The sequence below is a fragment of the Mus caroli genome, chromosome 4, assembly GCF_900094665.2.
Source record: "Mus caroli chromosome 4, CAROLI_EIJ_v1.1, whole genome shotgun sequence".
Lineage (NCBI taxonomy): Eukaryota > Metazoa > Chordata > Mammalia > Rodentia > Muridae > Mus > Mus caroli.
In genome coordinates this window covers 126,706,171-126,725,875 of record NC_034573.1, presented here as the reverse complement: position 1 = coordinate 126,725,875, position 19,705 = coordinate 126,706,171, and the positions used below count along the sequence as shown (strand labels likewise).

The window sequence follows — 19,705 nt, the reverse complement described above, 5'->3', positions numbered from 1 at the left end:
TTTGTAGACCAGGCTGGCCTCGAACTCAGAAATCCGCCTGCCTCTGCCTCCCGAGTGCTGGGATTAAAGGCGTGCGCCACCACGCCCGGCTTCACACCTCTTTTCTGATGTCATTTAAAAACACCTCGTTTACTCTGTGTGTGGTACTTCTGAGCAGTTGTCTGGATGTAAGAGGACTGGGCTCATCTAATTTGATGGTCTCAGTCTTGGGCCTTAGAACTTTCTGGTGACATTGTCATCTCAGTGTGGGTTCATTTACTGGCCACCACCCTCTGACTTGATTACTTGGGCAAATCTCTACATCTTGTCAAGCCTCCACTTCCTCAGTAGTAAGAGGTAGATATTAGTAATAGACTCACTGGTCGTACAGGATTATGCCGTCCCACAAGAAATGCTTAATAAGACTTACCTACTATAGATGGGTCCCTATGGCAACCGCCCACTGTCTTCAACTTTCCAGATTGTCTTCTTCGTAGCCTACCATTTAGAATAAACTGTTGGCCCTGTTTGCATATGGGTTTCTCAACTATGGATTCAGCCAACTTGGATTGAAAATATTTGGGGAAGAATGCACCTGTTTTGAACATGTTCAGAATTTTCCTTTCCTGGACAATTGTTGGAACAGCGCTTGCATAAGAGATGAAAGTTTACCAAAGGATGTGCATGGGTCATTCAGAGTTCTGCACAGTGTTCTGTGAGCTTTGGGCATCCAAAGGCTTTGATAACTTTGGGGGACTAGAGTCAACACACACAGGTACCAAAGGACAGCTATTTATTATTATGAATGTAATAAGGACTTAGGTCAGTGGCGAAACCTCTCAGCCCTGGGTTTAATCCCCAGCTACAGTTGACTTCTCAGTGAGGAATGGTAGATATCCACAGGATGGCCTGGACCAGTTGGTGTGAGATGTAGCTGCACATGTAAGATAGGAAACAGGAAGAGCCTCTTCCTAGACTTCCATCAGCAAGGACCTTCAAGGTAAAACACTCAGCTGTGACATGTGAAAACTGCGCTGGGTCCATCTGAGTGGTTACTCGTTCCTGTTATATGCAGGGTCTGTATGAGACTCAGATCATGGCCTAGGGCTCTTAGGAGAGGCCTCACACTATCCCATCCCCACCCCCACCCTCCTCTCCTACCAGGCTTCCAGCCCAAATCAGCTGTGTGAGATGACATTGGGAATGTATCATGTCTTTGCTCATAAAAGCTGTTATATAATACCTGATATATATCAAAGACAAAACTATAACTTAAAAATGATGATGCACAGTAGTAACAGCAAGCATTTCAGTGGGAGAATGTTTATATTCCTCTCCTTGAAGTAGCACCCTGTGTTGGGCAGTGACAGCTTACTCTGAGCATCTGTGGCACTATAGGAGCTGTTGATACATATGGGCTTGTTCATGTAGAGCAGGTTATTCTCACAGACCTCATGAGCCAAGCAAGCCCTGATGTCATCTCCATTTTACCCACAAGGAAACTGGGTTCCCAAGCATAATCAACTTGCCTCAAGTCTTAGCTCATTAGGGCCAAGCTGATGTTCACTCCTGGGCAGCTATAGAGGGCACACTCCAGACCTTTACTGTTGAGCACACAGCCTCTGGCATCACAGTGCTTAGTGGGATGCTGGGTCCCTGCCAGGCACTTTCGTTTGTACATCAGATGGGGATTTGGTATTTGGCCCTGTGTTAAATATGTAGTCCAGATGTATTCCCTGCCGAAGAAAGATGTATTCAGATAATCAAGTTAGGAGAACTTGCAAGTCATCCAGGTTTTCAGGTCAGAGCAAAAGGCCTATCAGTGACAAAGCCAAGGGTCTTTTGTACACCTAAGAGGCTGGATTTGAAAGCATTAAAGCAGTGATTGCTTGTTGAGACTCTTGACTGCAAGATGGGAAAGTTGGCATTAAGTATAATGCAGTCACAATCCCCAGTTGCTCATTAGGCGGCTGTGCTGCTCAGGGGATTTTGCAGTGGAGTCTGTGAAGAGTAATCTTGGATGAACTGGATCAGAGCAGTGTGCCCAGAAAGGCACCTAAGTCCCGCAGAGCCTCCTTCTGTTGTAATAGCCGTGCAGAATCGCTTGTTTCTATGAATTAGTCAGCCGCTAAGAGGGGTTGAGCAGTTTGCTACACTGTTTTGATGTTTTTGCTTCATTGTATCTTGTAGACGCCTCAAGGAGACTTTCATTAAAAACAGAGAATCTGGGGAAGCAATTAGTTGCCTACGGTGGTGGTTAGAGGCGGGGTAGGAGTCAGATGGCTGCTCCCAGCTTGGAGTTGTGGAAATCAGCCTTCCCAGTGATCTGGAGATTTCTGATAAAATTGTAAAATGGTTTTATAGGTTTATTTTAAATGATGTGTGGATGTGTGGGTTAGTGAATATTTGTGCAGGTGCCTAAGGAGGTCTGATCCAGCATCAGAGCCCCTGGAACTAGAGTTACAGGAAGTTGTGAGCCACGGTCTCCTGGAAGAACAGATATGTTCCTAAGCATGGAAGCATTGCTCCAGCCCCCGTTTCTCCAGGCTTTGTTTTCTTGCTGGATGTGACGGTGATGCTGGAGATTATCGGGGGCTTGATTGATAAGCACTTGCTGTGCTCCTGACAGGCAGTGCTTTGGCTGCGTTCACCCAGCCTTTCAGTAGCCCTCTTTGGGAGGTGCAGAACCTGAGCCCCACACAGCTTCCATAATGTGTAACACAATTACAATTGAGATTTGCACTGCCCCTGTGTGGTTTGGTTTACTACTGAACCACACCTGGGGAAAGAGAACTCTGTCTGATAAGATGCAGTTGGGCATTTGTGGGTGATGTCAGAAATTTATGACTTCTCTTTCCCTGAATAATGTGGGCCTAAACCCCACCCTTACACACAAGGAAATATCCTGGCAGTGCCTCGACTACTGAGGTTTGCACATAGCAGGAGTGTAAATGTTTAGTGGGTGAGCTGGGTCAGACCCTGCCTTTGAAGCAATCTACACAGGCTTACCTGAGTTTCTGAAGCTTTTAATTTTTTTTTTTTTAATAGAAAGTCATGTATCAGAGATTTTCCTCAAACGTGTGTCCAAGGACAACTTTAAACTTCTGATCCGCCTACTTCTACTTCTTGAGTTCTGAGTTTATGATTTTTGGTATTATGTATCACTATACCCCTTATATGATGCTGGGACTAGAACCCAGGGCTTCAGGCCTGCTAGGCAAGGGCACTACTGACTGAGCTCCATCGTAAGCCCCTGGATTTCTTTCTTTTTTTTTTTTTAAATGCCCTGACTGCATAGCACACATTTGAGCAGGCGGTAAGGCTCAGTGACAGTGCTTGCTTGCCCAGCATGTGAGGCCCAGGTTTGTTCTCCAGCACCAGTAAATGAATAAATAGATAAATAAAACCAGTGCATTTTGAATCGTATGAAGAAGACAATGAATCCCCTATTAAGACAGTACTTAAGAACAACCACCATTAGCATTAACACATATTTGATATTCTCTCTGCACATACATATGCACATGCATGTGCTTTTAATGTATACTTGCACTTAGATCCTGTCAAGCCCTAGCTGTTCTCCCTTCCAAACTGGGCATGATGGTGCATGCTTGCAATGCTGATACTTTCGAATCTGAGACAGGAGGATCAGGAGTTGGAGGTGGCCCAGTCTACACGAATCCCTGTGTTTGTATATGCACATGCTAGAGCAAGTACCGGGTTTGGTGACACATGGCTTTTAATCCCAGTACTTAGGAGGCAGGGGCATACAGGTCTATGTGAATTTGAGGCCAGCCTGGTCTACATAGCAAGGTCCATTGTTGGTAAGGCTACACAATGAGACACTGTCTTAAAACATTGAAAGACAAAGGAGGAGGAGGAGGAAAAAGAGAAGGAGGAGGGGAGACAGCATTTCCTCCATGCTATTAGAAATCCTAATTTTTTTTTTCAGAAAATGTATTTAGATGTAACTTATTAGATCTAATTTATTTAGATGTAATTCAGTTTAAATTGCATGGTTAATGTCTGTAACCATTACTTACTAATTTTAGGATCTTTTTTTAGATCATTTCAAGGCTGTCCTACTCAGTCACTCTCCCTTCCTGCCCTGTGGCCTGTGGTAACCACTAATCCTGTCTCAGTTTGCCTTCTGCTGCAATCCTCAGGCAGTAGGTAGTGTGTGTTAAGAACTTACTTCTTTCTATGGCTGAATATTGTTCCACCTTGGAGAGGTGTGTTGCACCCATTCCTCAGCTGATGTCTATTAGGTTGTTAGCACTGCCTGCTGTGGTTAATGTCCCTACCGTTGCAGAAGTTTCTGTGTTTTCAGCTCTCCTGAGTGTATCCTGGCAATGGAGCTGCTGGGTTGTTTGGTGTTGAACATTTTTTTCCTTGAGACAACGTCTCATGTGCTGGAGCCTTCTGAGTGGCAGATTGTAGGTGTGCACCACTACATCTGGTGAGTGTGTTTAGCTTCTTAAGGAACCTCCAAATTGTTTGCCAGGGCAGCTGCAGCATCCGCACACCCACCTGTACTTCTGTAGATTCACAGCCCTGTCCCATGCTCAGCAGCACGCCAGTTTTCTCTCCTTGTCTGCTTCCTTATAGCCTGTAGGGATGCGTGCCTGTGCTCTCTGGCTACGTTGCCTGGCCTGAGCAGTCTCAGGTCCTTTCATTGCTGTGAATGCCCATTCTGCTCTAATGCTCTTCTCAGATAGCTGATTTCTAAGTGATGTGATTCTGTTCTTTGAGTTATCTTTTTACTACTCACAATGGTGTCCTTGGATACAGAAGAGTTTTGTTTTTGAGATCTTGTGTAGCTTAGGCTGCTTGACTTCTGATCTTCCTGCCTCTACCTCCCAAGTGTGCAGATCACAGGTATGTGCCACCATTCCAGACTCTGAAAGCTTTAAGATTACATAAAATCCAGTTCTGTATTGTCTCTGGTTTCTTGTCCTTTTGGGTATCATAGAGAACTTTGTCCAGTGCTCAGTGCTGACCCCGGGACCTTACGTATGCTAGTCAAGTAAGCAGATTCCCGATGAGCCATACCTCCAGCCAGCAACCTGTTTGAATGGCTGCATAATATTCCCCAAATATGACTCTATACTATATTTATTTAAACATCTCTTTGTATTTTAAGTTTTCAGAGTTTTTTCAAACCTATTCAAATGGTATTGCTTTGAATACAGTGCAGATAAACATTTCACATCCTTTTTCTACACTGATAGAATTCTAGAATGGATCTAATGGACATACATTCTTCCTGTCAGGTATCCCTCATTTTCTGTACTTCATACCTGATATGTTTTGGTAAAACAGTCAGTCAGCAGCAGCACAGGTAAATACATTGTTCCCTGTCCCCAACCTTCCTGTCTTATCAGAGGGGGTCCGTCTAGGTCTAGATGAACAGGCAGGCCTCACATGACTTGCAGTTGTCCAGGGAGGTTTGACAATGAGACCTATGTTGTAAAACCACGACTCCCCAATTAAATACTACCACTGAGAAAACTTTCTGATTTAATTGCCTCCAAATTATATTCATGTTTTTAATTTTTGAAACTGTGCATGGGTGTTTTGCCTGCATGTGTATCTATGTACCACTTGGATGCATGGTGCCCACAGGGCCCAGGGAGGACACCAGATTTCCTAGAATTATAGATGCTTGTGAGCTGCCATGTAGGTGCTGGGAATCGAACTTGAGTCCTCTGGAGGAGTAGCCAGTGCTATTAACTACTGAGCCCCAGTGGTTGGTATTGACTCTTTAGCGCCAATGGTTGATATTTTAATCACAGTCAAAGAAGGAGTAACAAAAGTTCTGTGTACCATGTCCAGTATGGTGCCAGTCTGAGACACAGAATCCTCCCTGCTGAGGGCCTCTCTTGTTTGCCTAGAAGTTGAGTGTTTTAGTTTTGGCCCAAATACAAACATAAGATTCAAAAGCTGGGATCCTGGTTTCTGGCCTCAGCATTGCTTAGATATATGAACAGCTTCCGCAGGCTACTTAATTTCTGTCTATCTCTTCATCCATAAATGACTACGGTTGAGTTGTATCGTCTCTAACCATAAATAAATTGCAGTTCTCTGACTTCTGTCTCTTAGTCTTTGACAGCACTCTGCTGGGCAGTCCACACTGGCATCTGACTCACCATCCTTCTGCCCTGTGCTGAGGTCACAGGCGCCACCACACGGGCTTTCATCCCCTTCTTACAAAGGGTCATTCCATGGTGCTGTACATCGGGGAATGAATTTCTTTCCTAAGTTTTACTCTGGTGATGAGTGGTGGCAAGGCAGGCTGAGTATAAGTGGATGAGGCCCGCGGAGGAAGCTAGGGAGGAGTGAGGCCGAGTGGAACAGGGACCGAGGGCTGAGCCTGCGGCCAGCATGTGGTAGGTGGCAAGGAAGGGAACAGGATGAAGCTGAGTCTGAAGTAAGCTGGGAGATTCCTTGGGCTTAGGCAAGAAGAGGGAGAGGCTGATCTGCCACAGCTGGATGCTCAGAGTAAAAGTAAAGCTCTGTCCAGCATCAGTGCGGGACCGCCTCGAAAAACCTCAGCTCACGGGCGGTGCTCATCAGAGACCCGCATGCATCTGTCACAGGAGGAACCAGGCTGCAGCAGAGTACAGGACCTCAGTGGTGGAAGGAACCAGACACACTGCCATTTGGCATTGCACCTTAATCCTAAAACTTGCATGCTGATTTACCCTAACGACCAAGGTGATTTATGGGGCCTTATGTAAACATTGGCTCCATATAGCCAACTTCCTTCTGCTGTCTTCTGTGATTTGTAAAGGGCTTTCTGATGCTGTCTGCTCTGGCCCCTTGCTTCTTTTCACAGATTATTACAAAGAATAGACATAGCTCACATTATGGATCTGTTCTCTGATCTATATTGAGTTATTTATGTTTCTCAAGTCCAGCCAACTGTGAGACTCTGTGAGGATAGGTTGTGAATCTGCAAGGCTGATAGCCAAGTCAGACCTTTTGGTAAATTAAGTTCAGGCCATCTGAGGAAGTTTCTTGGCAGCCAGCTAGCTGGCCTGTGCCAGCAGCACTCTCTTAGATACATAGCTTCACTCAGTCTGTAGCAAAGTACAGTAAGAGCAAGGCTCCTCAAACGGGGGGGTGGGGGGTGGGAGGGGGGCATCCCCATCAGGCTGGCTAGCACTCCATCTCTCCTGGAAGAGGCTTGGGAGCCTTGAAGCTCTGGCAACCAGAGAAATTGAGGTCCTGAGAACAGGGAGCCAGGTGGTAGGAGAATGGCTCAGAGGAGAAAGGCACTTACTATGTAAGTCTGGTGACTTGAGCTTGATCCCATAATCCATATATTCTAGTTCCCTTTCTGTTGCTTTAATAAAACACACCAATCAAAAGCAACTATGGAGGAGAGGGTTCATTTTAGCTTACAGGTCATTGAGAGAAAACAGTGGAGGAACTCAAGAACTTGAGTTTCAAGTGCAGAAACTTGAAAGCAGAAACCGTGGAGCAACACTGCTTTAGGTTCATGCTTAGCTAGTGTCCTTGTATGCAGCCCAGAATCAACTGCCTGGGGAATGTTACTGTCCACAGTGGGCCAGGCCCTCCTACATCAATTAATAATCAAGACACTTCCCCACAGACATGCCCATAGGTCAGTCTGATCTGGGCGGTGCTCCAACTGAGACTCCTCTTCTTAGGTTACTGTATGTAGGCTGTGATAATTAACGGTTAACACAAAGGTGAAAGGAAAAAAGTGACTCTACAGCGCTGTCCTCTGACTTCCATATATGTGCTGTGACATCTCCTCTACCCTCAAAATATAAGTAATTTTTTTAAGGGCAAGGAGCCAAGCAGATCTGCAGTTGAGCTGTGCCTAACATTAATGACTGCGGTGCTGTCTTGGGCAAGTTCCCTTGCTGGGTACCAGTCTCCACCACTGTTAAATGGAGATAGTATGCTTTCTACCTGACAGGGGGTGTTAGGGGAATTAAATAGAGGATAGAAAATGCTTAGCCTGTGCTCCTGGCATTGGTATTTAAGAATCAAGGATATAGAAAAGGATTTAGTGGACTGGCCAAAACCGATGTTTTAATTGTCTCCTGTTCACCCCCTTGATAAGGAGGGGTTCCCGTCTGAGGAGTCTGGGGATGGCCCCACACAGGAACTCTGACAGAGGGTGGGAACAACTCGAAACTGTACAGGAGTCCGATGAGCACTGTGTGCCTGTGGGAGGCAGCCTCTGCAGTACTCAAAGGATGTGACTGGCTTCTTCTGCAACTTTGGGGGAGCCAAAACCCACTGCTGAGGGGCAAATAGGAGCTGCAGTTGGTCTCTGATAGGAAGTTTGTTCTGTTGAGTAACCTGGAGCTGTGAGTGTTTGGGGGGACTGATTTTAGGTGCTTTGGAACCCTCTCAATATCTCCAAATTCCAAGGCAGCATGCAATATTGAGTTTTCATTTCTGACACCACAGAGTAGTGATCTCAAATGCCATTGCAGGCAGCTTTCCGGGTCTGGCCAGGAGGCTGCTGAGAAGCTCAGCTGTGTGAAGGAGGACAGATGCATGGTGTTTAGAAAAGAAATGTCACAGTAGGTTATGTAGAGTGGCGTGGGCCAAGATCCGTTCACTGTACTTAGTTCTGCACATATTAATGGCTTGTATGCCATCTGTGGCCCTTCAGAGGCTTGCCTGGGTCCTGGTGACCACTTCTTCACCCTAGGTAAGGAGCAGCTTGTCCTGAAAGTGAGCCCTGTGGAGTGTAGTTAGATCGACAGCAGCCGGGGAATCTGGAGGTTCTTGGAAGACAGGTGGTGGGAATGCAGGCCAGTGGCACTTGGGTTGTTGCCAAGAGGCTGCGGAGCTGTTTGCCTAACACCTGGCTAGAGAGCTCTAGAATCCCCTATATTCTGTATGTTAACGCCCGGAGACAGAGAGTGCTGTGGCTGTTTTTGGTTTGACTAGACATGGGAGTGTTGTGGCTGTTCTTGGTTTGACTAGACATGTGAGTGTTGTGGCTGTTCTTGGTTTGACTAGAGCTAGGGCAAAAGGGAGTAATGTGCAGATGACTTGTAACTTTATAGACATGAAGTGTTGCTTTTAACATATTTCAAAATAATCAGATATGAACAAATGTGACTTGAAGTTAGGCCGCGGCAGAGAGCACCTGCCCACTCTGTAGCACCTGCATCACCTGGAGCTATTACAAGTGCAGAATCTTGGGCCTCATGCTAGAACGTCTGGGTCAGAATTTTCCTTTGACAAGATCCCCATGTGATTCTTGTGAACATAAAAGCCTGGGAAGTTGCTCTGGTGGGTGAGAGGACTTAGGTTTCAAGTCAGACAGATGGGATGAGACTCTCACTGCCTCTGTTGCCTTGCTTGTGTAAGGCCTTGGGCTGTTACTTAACATCTTCACCGTCAAGGCTTTATTGTAAGTGGAGCGCAATGCCTCACTGGGTTGTTAGCATTAAGCATTGCTTAGAAACATAGTATGGTTCATCATTATGGTGGCTTTTAGTGATTTTTTTTTTTTTTTTTTTTTGATAAGTGACATCCTAGTATAATTTGGTAGAAAGAAAGATCAGGCTGTCAGTGCTGACAGAAAGCATGGATTAGCAATTTAGAACACTTGGCCACCAAACATAGTGGCCCTGGAGAGGCCAGGCAGGGTTGTATAACAAGAACCTGTTTTAAGAAACCGAGTGCTGAGTGAGACTCTTAGCTCAGTGCACAGCACTTGCTAGTTAGCATCTAGGAAGCCCTCGGTTTGATCCTAGAGCCTTACAGAAGGAAGAAACGGAGAATGGAAGGGAAGAGAGAAAGAAGCAGGGTCTCCTGAGGTGGGAGATGTGGTTCCTTCCCTCTCCTTAGGAGAGGCTAGAATGCGTCTGTTAAGTAACCGACGGTCGATAGCTCAGTTGAGGGGAGAAGTTGCCTGTAGGAGGGGACTGGGGGTAGCTAAGTCTTAGTAGCCAGTTTAGCCCTGCATTGTAGAGCACATAGCCATGGCTTGCGTGTCCAAACCCAGACTTAAGTCAGGACTTAGCCCCTTATTAGTTATTTGGTTCTTTCACGAAGTATTTGATGTATCTGTGCTTTAGTTTGCATCTGTGCACAAGGGTAAATGGGATTGGGAGCTGTAAATCCCAGTACATAAGCAAGCTGTGTGTCTATGCAGCTCCTGGCTCAGGAGGTAGCCCCTCAAATCCCTGAAGGTATGTGCTGTACCTGAGTCGGTCCTTAGACCTTCCATGCCGGAGTTCTCCGGAGCTCTTCTGGCTGCTTGGAATTCCCAGTGATCGGAGTGTGCCTTAGGAAAGACCACTGGCCCACGGAGGTTTGCGTCAACCAAGAACACTAGTGTTTGGGGCAGAGTGATGACGACAGTGATGATAAGATTAGAGACAAGTACATGTAAGAGACACAGTGGTGAGCCTTGCAACAGCACAGGAAAGTCTACATTCCTTACTGCAGCTCTGCCTATCAGGCAGTGTTAGAGAAGATACCAACTGACAGCCGCTTTTGAACTTGAGAAATCCAGGCCTGCTGAAGGCTGCAGTCACCCTTTTCTAACCTCACCAACCGTCCTCGCGTTCTCAGAAATAATTGCCAGGGCTTCTCTTTTAACTTGACTGATTCCTCTGGTAGCTTACGTTTGAAATCATCTCTTCGTGTGGAGCAATCCCCCATTTCTTGTCTCGAGTGTGTGATCTTTGCTCTAATTATGTTGAGAGAGCCACTTATTTCACCTGGCTCTGGTTGTTTGTGAGCTACTAAACAGCCACAGGGTTAAGGCAGACTAGGATCAGAGAGCAGCTCAGCCTCTCAGGGCCTCAGTCTCTTCCCTTGAAAAGGAGGAGATTGGACTAAGGTCATCTGGTCGTGTGACAGGAGTACGTGACAGATAAAGTAAGGAAATCCTGTGCCGAGAAAGCAACCAAAAGGGCTCTCCAAGGTCCCTCGGCTCTGGCTTCCACAGAGCCCAGGCAATGAGACAGAGAGCAAGACTGCAGAGGAGACTGTTATCGCTAGAGACATTAAAGCAAGAGGCAGAATCAGTACGGGACCCAAACTGACAATCTTTGACCAAGAATTAATTAGAATAGGTTTTCTTTCCTGCAGTAGCCCAGCTGTTGGGAACTTGCGGCTGGTTCCTGATGGACAGTGTGGGTAGGATGTCTGGGCATCTGTCCTGCTGCTGGTCCCTCTCCTGGATCTGCCCATCCGACCTCTCCTAATGCTCCGACCTCAGAATGCAGGTACCCTTTCCTCTGCTCAGTGTGGGACCCACCACACTGCTGTCACTTGGTGGTGACACCTCTGTCTCCAATGCCTGGTGCAGTGCCACGGGGTCCCTTCAAGAAATAAGCTCAAGTGTCTCCTCTGCCTAGAGCGCTTGACCTTTGCCCTCACCTGAGAGTCCTAAGTGGCAAGTACTCCCCCAACCCTTGCCTTCCCCACTGCTCAGCAGGGCCGCACCATCCGCTGTCTCCCTCTTTCCTTCCTCTGGCCTCACACTGAGCCCATGTGAGAGTTGTGGTTGCAGTTGAGCCAGTGCTGGGTGAACTAGGTGCTCCCATGGACATGGGTCTTGATTTATATTCCACTGGGCTCCCACAGTACCTAGCAGTGTGCTGAGCCAATGATGGTGTGTGGGTTGCTTCCCTCGAGACTCATGGGAAAGCAAGGACAGGAGATCTAGTCTCCGCTCAATGCTAGTGCAGCAGATGCCTCACCAGTGCCTTGCTAGGGAACCTGCCCGAGGCTGTGGAGGGCAGAACTTTTTTATTTAACAGTGTATATGGCCCGTGTAACCTGCAGTGTTATTTCCATGGTCTTCAAAGAGATGTCACCTTGCCCCCAACTCTGCCTCAGCTCCTGCTTGCTTTCTCCAGCTTTCTCCTGTGTTCTCTGTAATTTAAGGATCCTCAAGACTTCCAAATCCTTTTTGGAAGGAGTCAGGGTAGGAATTTAAATAAATAAATATTCTTTGTGCCCCTTTTAGAAAGCTGGCCTAGTTTTCTACTTTGTGTTGAATTCCCATTTGTGTTTTGGGTCATTATACAGCACTTGGTTCAGCCAATTAAGTTTCTTCTGTCTGCTGTCTTTATTCTGAGTCAGTATAGCCTTTTCTTGAGGCTTTAATAGTGCTCCTTTGAGGAGCATCCTTCTTTCTGGAGTTCTTTCTTGTTGCTTAAACGTTTTCCCCACGGGACCTTTGACAATTTTCCCCAGCCTAGCAATTTCTGCAAGTGCTTCATAACATATTTTATATTGCTCCTGTGTCAATCTTCAACACTTAGAGATTTCAACACTTAGTGATCTTAAGTTTCTTTACCTCCCAAACCACACTGTACAGAGCCTTCTGTTTTCTCTCCATGGAACGTCCCTGCAAAGGGAGTTAGGCTGAGACAGGAAAGCGTGATGGAAGTTGAGGCTCAGTCTCTGGCCTTTCTGCTGCTCCCTCCGCACAGCCACAGCTGTGTGGCTCATCACACGCATTTACTTAGTAACAGAATCCTGTAGGTGCCTTGCAAAGGTTGACTAGGTTGTATAGTTTGTTTCTCAAGTGTAGCTTAGCCAGAGCTTTGGGCTTTCCTTAGCCCATTTCCCAAAGTGGTCTGCAAAGCTTGTATAGTTTGTTTCTTTAAAGACAGATACTTAAGTCAGAAGGGTGGGTTCAAAACTATTTAGAGCCTCTCTTGGTAGTAAATGTAGCTAGCTAATTCACTAATGCTCACTGCACATGGCACTATTTAAGGGTACACACACACATGTTGATAAGAAAATTGTTGTCTGTTTACTTAGTGTGGTCACTAATAAGTATGCATTTATTGCTTCCGTCTTTATTTGTTTCTGTTTAGTGCACTTCCCTTGTCTTCCTTTTCCCTCACTTGCTACTGGTTTAATCTTATTTTCCTTATTCATTTTTATTTCTCTGGTTTGTAAATATCTTTTTATATCTTTGGTTTATAAACTCCTCCTTTCTTTGTGTCTATTGTTAGGGGTCAGCCCAAGGGTCTCGTGCATGCTGAGTAAGGGACTACCCTACCACTGAGCTGCCTCAGTCCTGGCACCTTACCTCCTTATGTTCACATGTGTCATTATGTATACTTATCAGGGAAGTTATTTGGGGCATCTTCTGACTGATAGAAAATGAGTCTAATTGCAGCTGATCTCTAATTCCAAGAGTCAGCCCGTTAGTGTCTAAGACCACACACCTCAGTAGCAGCAGTTGGTCTTGTGGATGCTATCAAGTGACACAGTATGTTCCTTGGTATACCGTTTTGTCCACACTTCTTTGCTTGCAAATATTTATTGCAATGAGTCATTGGTCTGTTTTGAGGCCTCTGGTTTCTGCTACACTATCAATCCTGCAACTTCACTGGGACTCCCTCAGATACCCTGTTGTTGCCCTGTGTCATGGAGATCCCGTGGTTTTTGGACCAGCCCTTTCATGTACTCCAATAGTTCACTGATGGGGTAAATGTTGGGGTGGGCCAACTCAAAGCCCTGGATCTGGGCCTGAGAGGTTTCTGGGCTTATCATCCCACTAGCTGTTCCACCCTAACATCACTGGGGTGAAGCTCTCCTGCCCTGACCTGGCTGCCCACCCAGTGCCACAGCCAGCAAGGGCCAGAGCCAGCTCTTGAGTCCTCGTGCCCTCGGGGCTGGCTCACCTACCCCCACACCATCTACTGAGCTGCTCAGGTGAGGTGCAGAGCCTACTTTCCCAAACACTTCAGCAGACAAGGGACGGGATCAGCTTTCCTGTTCTCATGACCCTGGGGCCAGCTCTCTACCTGCCATAGGTGGCAGGGGACAAGGAAGGGGGGAGGACATCTTTTCCTCATTCTCACACCACACAGCAGACAAGAGTCAGGGTCTGGTCTTCCTCACTCATGCAGGGGCGGGGTGGGGACTCACAATCCCCACGTCCAGGGCCAGCTCTTCTGTACTATCCAGCTGAGGTGCAGGGCCCTCTGTCTGGAGTTCTGCAGCAGATGAGAGGCAGGGCCAGCTCTCCTGCTCTCATGATCCCAGGGCCAGCTCTTCTGCCTGCTGTAGGGGGCAAGGGACAAGTGTATGGGAGGGCATCTCTCCCTTACCCATGTCACCACAAGGCAAACAAGTGGCGGGACCAGCTCTCCCATGCTCATACCCTCAGGGTGGGCTTGCTCATACCCTTGCAACCAAGGTCAGTTCTACTATGCTGCCCAGGCAAGGTACATGGTCATCTCTCCCACTGTCATGACCCCAGGGCCAGTTCTTCCATGATGCCCGGGGAAGGGCTAGGGCCAGTTCTGCACAGCCCTCAGACATCAACATGTCCTGGGCAACAGATCAGACCAGGGACATCTGCCTGGCCTTTGGTGGGAACAGACCCAGATGTGGCCTCCAGTGGCAGCACAGGCCTCATGCGGGGGTCATCTGTCAAGGGCTAAGTCTGGCTTGGTTTGGGACCCACTGTCCCAGTCAGAGTTCTTCTGGTCTTCAGCTTGTTCCTGTTGGGCCCCGAGGCCCCAGGCGGGGTTTATCTCCTGCTGACTTCCTGCCCTGGGAGCTCGTCCAGGCCCCGTGCTGCTGGGCTGGAGGTCACGTCAGGCTCACTGTTTTCAGGCAGTGTTAGGCTACTCATCATTCCCATGTTTCCAGGGCAGAACACTGAGCATAGACATAGCCTCTCTCCTCTCTGCCACCTACTGACGCACGTGTGACACAGCAGCCACACCTGCCAGGGTTGAGACAGACAGGGTCTCACCTTGTGGCCCTGGCTGCTTTCCCATTCTCTTTCCGTGCCCAGCAACAGCTGCCTGATACCACTACCTGATTGCACCGTAGGATCAGCTTCACCTCCGTTTGTGCCCTGCATACAGGACTGTCTAGTCGGGTCTCTTATGTGTCAGCTTTCTCTGGCAGTTTCTTTAAAGTGCCTCCATGATATGTAGCTTCATCGGGACAAATGTGGAGTATCTCAAATTGTTACTTTGTATTCTCACCAACAGAAGACAGTGGGTTCTAAGCACTCCCAATGTATCTTATTCTCACTGAGCTGGGAGCTTGGTGGGTTCTCTGCTGCTGCGGTTTCTCTTTATCTCTGGTGTCTGGTTCCTTTTCCCTCTCACAGTGACCCTGTCATAGGTGGCCTACTGGTCACACACTTTGAGGCTCATCTCAAATGGCACTTCATCATCTTGTGCGTGCTTGGTGTATAGGCACATCCCTAGCCAACAGTGCTCCTCCCTGACACCATTGCTGTGAATGGGAAGTCAGGATTATGTCTGCCATTGTGTTAATTGATACTTTGAAATCTTCAGTCTAAAGCCATGTATCTATCTGTAATTTTATTTCTTTTTTTTTTTTTAAAGATTTTTATTTATTTATTATATGTAAGTACACTGTAGCTGTCCTCAGACACTCCAGAAGAGGGAGTCAGATCTCGTTACGGATGGTTGTGAGCCACCATGTGGTTGCTGGGATTTGAACTCCGGACCTTCGGAAGAGCAGTCGGGTGCTCTTACCCACTGAGCCATCTCACCAGCCCGTAATTTTATTTCTTTATTCTAGGGATTGCTTGTGTCTTGCATGTTCTTAGAAGCTGGTGGAAGCCGAGGAGCATAGTGGATGTCCTGTGTCACTCACTTAACTCTCTTGAGGCAGGTGGTCTCTCCCTGAGTCTGAAACTTGCCATGTGGGCTAGGGCAGCAGAATTTGCCCATCTCTGCCCACTCCCTTCCTCTCAGTGCTGGCATGCTAGGCACACACGACCATGCCCGGCCTTGCACGAGTTCTGGGGATTCAAACTCAGACCCCCATGCCTACATAGCATGCACTGTTCCTCCCTGAGCCATCTTCCCAGCCCCAACTTCATCTTAGAAAGTTCTCAGGAATCGTATGTTCTCCTGTGTGTTCGTGTCTCCCAGCCGATGTCTGTCAGACTTCGCACTCTGTCTTCTACAGTCTTAGCTTTCCTTTCCACTTTTCTGTCTTCTTAATTCTATTGTCTGCTGTGAGTAGCTGTCCCAGGCTTCTCTTCCAGTGAGGACCTTACTCCTCAGTTCTGTCGAATCTGTTCGCAGTGAATGGATTTCTGTGACTAGTTCCCTTGGTGTGTGTGTGCACGTGTAACCTGCATTCATGGAATTGCCTGCTAGGTCTCATCCTGTTGGTTTAGTTTTTATTTTCATTCACTCCTGGGTACTGAAGATCTGCCCATGTCTGTGTCTCAGTAACATGTTTCCTGTCTGGTGGCCTGTCTTCCATGGTGTACCCCTTCCATTTCTGCTTACCTATTCTCTCAGTCACAGACATTTCCAGTCCCCTCTCACCTCTCTACAGGGCTCAGTGAGCATCGTTTCCTAACGGACCTGTGTGTACACAGGAGAATGCTTCCCAGCCTGCAGGGCATGTGTGCACCGCCTGACTCCTGCCTGAGCTCTTTACCGGGTTGCCTTCCTAGAACAGTGGATGGCAGACCCACCAGTGGTACCCTAAACCCAGGTTCTGCTACCTAATTCTATTTGACTTTGAAGGAACCGAGCAGCTTCTCTGGGCCTTAGTCTTCTCATCTGCCACTGACGGGAAATATCTGCTCATTAGGTGTTTGGAGAGTAAAAGGAGTCGATAAGCAGAATGAGTCATTGTTTTGTAACAACTCCATCACTGCCTGGGAGTCACTTCACTTGCCCTTCCCTGCACATTCCATTTTTTTCCCCTAAGATTATAGGACTTTATAGTTTTTAGTTATAAATCCATTAATGCCTTTAAACTTCGCAGATATTGCCTCCCATTTATGAATCTGGCTAGCGAGTTCTGTTGATACCTATACACAGATACTATAAGCCCTCCTGTTTCTTCTGGGCACCATTTAAGAAGTCTTTTCTTACCTTCACTTCAAAGGTCCCCTCTGAAACTTTTTGCTGTTACTTGCTCACTCGGCCTTCCTCACGTGCCCTGTGGTGGCAAGCATCCTTTCTGGGTTTTTCTGTTTCTCTGTGGGAGTCTCTTTGCTTTAGGTTACGAAAGTTGTCCAGTTTCTTCTGATGCATTCCAGAGACAAGTTTTTGTGTTCATTTCTTGGATTGGGATTCCTGTAAGACACAGAGTGCTTGCTGTGCCTGTGTGTCAGGGGCCTGCACGTGGTTCCCTGCATCGGGTGTAGATGACTAGGGGCTGCTGTCAGCTTCCTGGTGCTCGGTGCTGCTTTAGCTTAGGGGGATGGGCCTGGGCCCTGGGCATCATGCAGGGTCTCAGTTCCTGCTCCCTGTCCTTGGTCTGCTGGAAACCACATCTCTTGCCTGCATTACTGCAGTGTCCTTCAAGTCCAGAGCCTGTTCGGGAGCTTGAAAGCCCACGGGGCCACTGGTCTCAGCTCCCATTGACTATTCCGGCTTTGATTTTGATGTCTCTTTCATTTTCAGGTGCCTGGGGATTTTTTTAAACTTGACTATGTATTTTAAAAGCATTTCTGTGGGTTTTATCCAGCATTTCTATATGTCTGTAGTGGTAGAAAAGATGACTTTATATCACCTCAGTGTGCTGTTTTGCCAAAGGTCGGTTCTGAAATTAGCAGTCCTGTTAGTTTTGGTATTCTTTTTAGTTTTAATATTATTAAGTAGCCCTTGCCTGTCCTTGAATGTTCCGGGCCATAACTACCTCCGATCTCCTTTTATTGATCAAGTCTACCACATTGCTAGTGTCCGTACTCACTGTGTGATGTGCTGGCTGTCCTTCCAAAGGACCTGGACTCAGGTCCCAGCACCCAGACGGTGCTCACAGCTGTTTGTAACTCCAGTTCCTGAGGCTCCAACACTCTCCTGACCTCTGTGGGCATTGTAGGCATGTGATGCATTTACATACATGCAGGCAAAACACCCATACACATAGCATACGTGTGAATAAAAGTCTCTGTTACTCTTTCCCGTTTTTAAAACTTCCTGTAACTTGATTGACTTGTTCTTGCTGAACCTGACTGCATATTCATCAACTTAGCATTATTTTTCTTTTTACTCATTAATAAGAATATTCAATAGTTTGACCACAAGGATCCCATGGGCAGCACTCACATTTTAAATTTGCCGCATTTTCCCTTTGGTTCTAAGTGGCATGAGATGGAGACAGATTCCTGTACTGTTCATCCTGCTCCTGCTTCGCTTGAGTCACCAGCCCTCTGTCCATGTGCTGAGAGACGGCTCACAGCAGGGCTTCTCCTCTGTGGCTTTTGTGCAGCCATGGCTGGACTGACAATTGTTCTGTGGACCTAGGGCAGCCCTCTACACCCTTGCTGCTTGGGTTGTAGGCGTGTATCCCTTCAGAAACCCACGTACCTTGTTGTGACATAAATGTTAAAACAGCCTGTACTAAGTGGTCGGGCTAAATGCTCCCAGCCACACTCTTTAAGAAACTGAAAAGGTTATATGATGAACACGTGCAGCCACCGTGGTGTGGGTTGGGGTGGAATGGCCTCAAGTGGAAAAGAATTAATTCTATAGTCTCTTGGAAGTGACTCTGTAAGATTTACTCTGTATGTGAGTGTTTTGCCTGCTTGTATGTCTGTGTGCTTTGTTTGTCCCTGGTGCCTGTGGAGGCCAGAAGAGGGCATCATCTTCCCTAGGACTGGGGTTACAGGTGGGTATAAGCCACCCTGGGGCACTGGTGGCACATTAGGAGAGAGAGCTCAAGGAAATGTGCAGGGTACCCTGTGACTGGGTGCTCGGCCTTCATCAGTTCATTAGTCAGGGTTCAGGTTTTCCAGGCCATGCTTGTTTGACGGAGGCTTTTGCCCAGGGCCTCTGTTCCTGGTGATCGTCTGCTTCTGCCTGGCACCCACCTTATGGAGCAAGTGTCTCTCTCCTCTAATCAAGGTTTCTCCATCGTTCAGCTTTTTGGTTATTGTCAGGACCATGGCGCCTTACACACCCTTCACATGCAAGCTGAAGCCTGGGCTCCAGGTAAGGTTTGTTTCTATTTCAGAACACATGAGACTAGTAGTAGATGCCAACAGAAGCAGCCACGATTATTTAACAAAAGCAGATACTGTTTCTCTTCTATTTAAAGAGAGATTCTCACCCTTCTCTTACCCCATGGAGATACCACAATTTTGTCATCAGTGTAGAGTCCACAAATCCAAACCTGAGCTGTGCCCTCATTACCTATCTTCTTCAGTGTCGTCTGAGCCATCTTGTCAGCGACCTGTAGGGCGTCTCTCTCCTCCTTCATGCTGTTCAGTTCCTAAATCACTTGGACTGTCCTTCTGTCTCTGTCTCTAGCAAAGACCCTCACTGGTTTGTTCTGAATCTCTTTTGATGGTAGAGTCTGCCTTTAGAATTATCCTCCTTAAATGCAGAAACACCACTGAAATAATATATTTAAAATACATCTTTGACCATGTGTCTTTCTACCACAAATCTCTCTTTGCCTTAAGAGAAAACCCAGGTTCTTCCATGTGGCCTACTCACTACTGTGCGCAGATCCCTGTCTGCCTCTCCAGACCCACCTCTTGACTCTCTCAACCCCTATTCATATTCTAGCATCACTGATCCACTCACAGCCTTCCTGTACTATTGCCCGCGCTTTTGTTCCCCCTGGTAAGAACACGCTCAGGGCAACCGGAATCTTCTGCGGCACAAGCTTTATTGCTTACCCCTTCAGGAGCCAGTGGAGAAGAGAGAGATAGAGAGAATCATAGAATGGCAGAAACCCGTCCCTTTTATGGAGGACTGTCCTCCGCCTCGGACGTGTCGCTCCC

At 47.2% G+C, this 19,705-nt stretch overlaps 1 protein-coding gene and 1 non-coding gene across 3 annotated transcripts in view; one reads left to right on the top strand and one right to left on the bottom strand.

Annotated features, from left to right (window-relative positions):
- The window catches only part of Zbtb40 (zinc finger and BTB domain containing 40), a 69,997-nt gene that overhangs the window by 8,307 nt on the left and 41,985 nt on the right, over positions 1-19,705 (top strand). The gene's annotated exons all lie outside the window — the stretch shown is intronic.
- On the bottom strand, positions 14,580-14,708 carry LOC115031001. Its single transcript, XR_003836593.1, has one exon. It is a non-coding gene; the product is annotated as a small nucleolar RNA SNORA17 (small nucleolar RNA).